We start from the raw sequence: 5,608 nt of genomic DNA, 5'->3' as shown, positions 1-5,608 counted from the left end.
CTCTGCTGCTCATGGAGACCAGGGGACGTAGCCCTCTCTTCTCCAGGGGCATCTCACTTGCCCCTGACTCTGCTGCTCATGGAGACCAGGGGACGCAGCCCTCTCTTCTCCAGGGGCATCTCACTGAGCAGAGTGGCTAACTTGTGAGATGGCCTTCCTTTTAGTCCTACTTCCTGCCGGGAAAAATTTTCTTTCTAACCCCTCCTCAGCAGACCAAATTCCTGCTAGTATGCTTAGGGACTCTCCTTTGGCGCCTCACAGGTTTCTTCACCCTGGGCCTAACAGGCTCTATTGCAACAAAATATCCTTTTTTTTTTTTTTTTTTTTTGAGACAGTGTTTTTCTGTGTATCCTTGGCTGTTCTAGAACTCACTCTGTAGACCAGTCTGGCCTTGAACTCAGGAAGATCCGCCCACCTCTGTGTCCTGGGTGCTGGGATTAAAGGGATGGGCCACCACCGCCTGGCCAAGCTTGTTTATTAAAACAAGCCAGGTGCACTTGCCCAGGGATACCACCGTCCAGCCTGGGCTTGGACTTCACATAAATTACTAAGAATCAGGCACATGGTGCACAGACTTGTCGGCAGGGCAGTCTGATAGAAGCATTTTCTCAGCTGAGGTTTCCTTGTCCCAGATGAAACAGCATCTGTTTGCGGCATCCCCTTTCCCAGTTGTCTGACCCTCTCCAGGGATGGAACATTCTGGAAAAGTTCCATATGCATATTATCTTTCAGTGACCACAGAACAACTTCCTTCCCTCCTCCTCTGCTGTTCAGATTTTCTGCCCTTCTGGACACCTGCACAGCTCTCTTACCCTATATTAGGTCTGGAACACCACACACACACACACACACACACACACGCACACGCACACGCACACACACACACACACACACACCACTGTCACTATCCACCGTACCTCTATGGTAATCAAACCACAGGACCCCTCCACATTTCTTTGTCAAGTCTCTGTCCGCTTACTCCCTATGGACTCAGTGGATTTAACCTGTAAGTATCAGACTCCTGAAAGTCCACACTTCATGGCCTGCCTGCAGAGCCTCTACACAGCTCTCCCGAGGAAGTCAGACAGCTTCCTCCCCTTAGCTGAAGATCTGCTTAACCGAGTGGCAATTCCTATTCACCCGGTAGCCTGCCGATCTTTCTCCTCTCCATCCCTCATTCCTCCTTTCACTTCTCACTTCCCAGTTCCGGGTCAAGACCTTTTCACATTGATTTGACCAAACCCTGATGTCCAAATGTCCTGGACAATCCTTCCCGAAGATTTCCCTGTAGCCCTCTTTTCTTTGACCAGGCTCTTGCTGGCAACCTGCAAAACCTCAACTCTGTTCCCAGCACTCTCCTCCAACACGTAGAGAACCTCTTCCTTGAACTGTCTCTACAACACACCCCTACTGTCCTGAATTTTCTGGCCGACCTGGGATACTTAGTGTTCCCTCCTAAGGTCTGGATAGCATCCCCTACAAAACTAACCTTGGCCTCCCCTGACTCCCTCTTCCCCTGACATATCTGAATACTGCATAGTTGTAATCCAGGATATACCCTTTCCAAACACACCAACCAACCTAAACAGTACCTTCCCTCCATTCCCAGCTTATCAAACGATCTTGTATCTGATCTGGATTCCTAACTTTGACGTCTTAGCCAAACTTCATTCCCAAGCTACTTAGGGTGCTCACAGAACTTCTGGACCCTCCTAACCTAATCCTCCCCATTCCCCAGGGTCAAAGGGGCCTTTCCAACTACTACAGCACTAAAGACTCTAGACCCCCTCTAAACCGTTCACCATGTTTTTAGAATCCTCTCATAACCTGGCCTTAGTCTCCTCTTAGTTCTACTGAGAGACACAAAGTGATTGTTATTCTCATGCCATGAGCCCCCAGATGTTGGGGACCGAGGACCCTCAGAACCTGAATTTCCTATGACCCCCTGCCTGCCAGAATAAACAACTTGTTTTCCTGGGCTTGCAGAGACCCTCATGAGTTCCTGATGGCAGGGGAGTGGTTTCTGGTGGGCTTGCTGATGAAAAATCTTGGGAGCTAGGGCGTGCCCATTAGTCAAGGAGAGCCCTATATAAGCTGCCCTGGAACACAGTAAAATGGGTATTCTTGTTTCAAGGATAATCCGTCTCTCTCTCTCTCTCTCTCTCTCTCTCTCTCTCTCTCTCTCTCTCTCTCTCTCTCTCTGTCTCTGTCTATCTGTCTCTCTCTCCCCTCTCTCTCCTCTCCCCCCCCCGCCCCCCCGGGTGTGTGTGTGTTTGTATGTGTGTGTGTTTCAATCTCCAGCCTCTTGCCCAACTCGCAAACTGTCGTGGTGCAGGCGCCACACCAGAGTCCCCCAGCAGTCTGAGTTTGTACACAAAAGCAGGGAGCCTTTATTGCAGGCTCGAGCCGAGCGTGGGCTCTCCCTCTGCTCAGACACAGCGGTTGGATCAGAGAGCTTGGGCTCAGCTATGGCAGGGTTTTTAAGGAGTAAAGGATGGGAGGGTAGGGGAATTCGGATTTAGATGGGGGCTGAGCTTCTTTCTGATTGGGCAGGAGTGGGGCAGCAGGAGTCTTGTCAAACAGGGATTGGTACAGGCTTTGCGGCAAGGAAATTGGCAACCTATATACGTTAGGAAAGCTGGCCTTACTGTTCCGGAGCATCTAGTACTTGTTTGTCTCAATTCTGATTGGTCCCCCACAGGGTACAGTCGGTGGTTTCTCCTGGTTATTGTAAGGGTGAGGCCTAGTCCCAGTATTGTTAGTCTACAGCCTGTTATGGCTGCACAATGTTGTTAGGCCTCTTCATTAATATCTATATATCTAAACAATAGCCTGCATGTCCAGACACACTCAGGATCACAGGGCTGCTCTAGTCTTAGCGCTTAAAGACTCTTGGAACTGACTTCCTCTTAACCTTTTTTTTTTTTTTTTTTTTTGGTTTTTCGAGACAGGGTTTCTCTGTGGCTTTGGAGCCTGTCCTGGAACTCACAGAGATCCGCCTGCCTCTGCCTCCCGAGTGCTGACTAATCTTCTTTTTAAAGACTGTTTTTGAGCTGGGTGGTGGTGGCAGACACTTTTGAGGGAGGCAGATCTCTGTGAATGAGATCAAGCCCAGCCTGGTCTACAGAGTGAGTTCCAGGTCAGCCAGGGCCACATGGAGAAACCTGTCCCAAAAACCAAAGGGGAAGCCAGGCGGTGATGGTGCATGTCTTTAATCTCAGCACTCAAGAGGCAGACACAGGTGGATCTCTGTGAGTTCGAGGCCAGCCTGGTCTACAAAGTGAGTTTCAGGACAGCTAGTGCTGTTACACAGAGAAACTGTCTCTAAAAACAAAAAACCAAAGGGGGAAATTTTTTTTTTTGAGATTTATTTTTACTTTTTAAAATGTGTGTGTGTGTGTGTGTGTGTGTGTGTGTGTGTGTGTACCTTACGGATGTGAGTATCCTGGGAGGGCAGAAGAGGGCATCAGATCCCTTGGTACTTGGGTTGCAGGTGGTTGTGAGCTGCCTAATGTGGGTACTGGGAATTGAACTCAGGTCTGATGAAAAGCAGGAGGCACTCTTTACTGTGGAGCTAGATCTTTCCTGGTGTCCTGGGATTAAGGGGGTGTGCCTGCCACATCTGCTGTTCTGCACTGATCTATTGTTTGGGGGGTTTCATTTGTTTTCCTTTTTCCAGGGCTTTAGGTGTATCATTAAGTTATTGGAGATTTCAGGTTGGAGAGATGGCTCAGAGGTTAAGCACTGGCTGTTTTTCTAGAGGTCCTGAGTTCAATTTCCAGCAACCACATGGTGGCTCACAACCATCTCTAGTGGGGTTTGATTCCCTCTTCTGGTGTGTAGGTGTACATGCAGAGAGAGCACTCATATAAAGTAGATAAATAAATAAATCTCAAAAGAAATGTATCTGATTATCTAGTGTAGTCAATTAGAACTCCCTGAACAGTTCAGATTCTGTTGGATTCTGGGATTTAAGTCTCCATCATTTCATCAAGGACATGTTTGTTGTTCAATCACGTGCTTGTCTATTCTGTGGGAGTTATTCTGTGTGCTGGCATTTCTCTTCTGGTTGATGTGTAGTTTTATTCCATTTTGATCATTTCAGCTTTCCTAGATTCGTTAAGATCCACCAAGTCAGCAAGGCCATGGTGGTACACACTTTAATCCTAGCACTTGGGAGGGCAAGAGGCAGGAGGATCTCTGTGAGTTTGAGGCCAGCCTGGTCTACAGAGTGGGTTTCAGACCAGGCTCTAAAGCTACACAGAGAAATCCTGTCTCAAAAAACAAGAACAAAGCAAAGCAAAAAAAGTCCACTATGTCCTAATACATGAACTATTTTAACGGAAATTCCTTGGGCTGCTGAGAAAATGTATGTGTTTAGATAGGATATTCTGTAGATGTCTGATACCATTTGATCTATGGTGTCATTCAATCCTGATGTTTCTCCCTTTTTTTCTGTCATTTGGTGACAGCAGCATATTGAAGGAACCCCCTACTACTGTGCTGGGCTTTACCTGTGACTTTAGATCTAGTAATACTTGTTTTCTAAGATTCGGTACAGGTTTTCTTTGAATATTAATGTCCTCTGTTAGGGCAGTTCCTGCAGAATGCTGCAGCTGGTTGGACTCTGGTATGTTAGCACCTTGCTTTCATCTGCCTTTTGTGACCGCTCCCTTGTGTGTCTGGTACCTTCTGTTTGAAGTATGTAAATCTTATCTGAGAGTTTCCTAAAGTTCAAAGCCTATGCAAAACTTGGTTGCAGGAAGACGAGGCAAACTGAGTTGTCCTGTGGTTTTGGAATTTGTATTGGCTTTGTCTCTTTGAAGGATATTTGGTTTACTGGAGGACTTAGCAAACAGAGATGTTCTGAGGTTTTGGCATACGGGAAATTTACTTGCTAAAGGCGTAAATTATATAACAATAAAAAAGACCTTTGCACCTGGCAGTGGTGGCACACCCCTTTAATCCCAACAGTCAGCGAGGCAGAGGCCGGTGGATTTTTGTCAGTTCAAAGCCAGCCTGGTCTACAGAGTGAGTTCTAGGACAGCCAGAGATACACTAAGAAAAACCAAAGCAAAAAACAAAAACTCTGTCTCCAGCCACCCCCCTCAAAAGGCCCTTTGCAAAGCTAGAGTCAGTCAGTTTACCAAAGGCTACTCCCCTGCAGCTGGAAAAACGGCAAAGCATCCTAGAGGACCTGTTTCTTCTTTCCTCGGACCCACACGAACCCACCACCAGAAACAACAGTCTTCATATTGAGTTGTTCCCATAAACAGTATAAAGTGACCTTCTTTCCCCGGCTCGCTACTTTTTGCTTTGAACTCTGTATTTCCAGGTATTAGGACAGTGACATCTGCTTGTCTTATCGATCCAGTTTACTGGGAACATCTTTTCCCACCCTTCTGCCCTCACAGTGTCTGTTTTGTGTGTGTGTGTGTGTGTGTGTGTGTGTGTGTGTGTGTATATGTGTGTGTGTGTGGCGTGTTGAGCTTCTTGTAGGAAACCAATAGATGGTTCCTACCTTATGATCCAGTGTACTAGTCAGGGTCTTTTTTTTTTTTTTTTTGAATTTTCGAGACAGGGTTTCTCCGTAGCTTTTGGTTCCTGT

The sequence above is a fragment of the Microtus ochrogaster genome, chromosome 2 (assembly GCF_000317375.1).
Source record: "Microtus ochrogaster isolate Prairie Vole_2 chromosome 2, MicOch1.0, whole genome shotgun sequence".
In the NCBI taxonomy this organism is placed as follows: domain Eukaryota; kingdom Metazoa; phylum Chordata; class Mammalia; order Rodentia; family Cricetidae; genus Microtus; species Microtus ochrogaster.
This window is presented reverse-complemented; position numbering follows the sequence as displayed.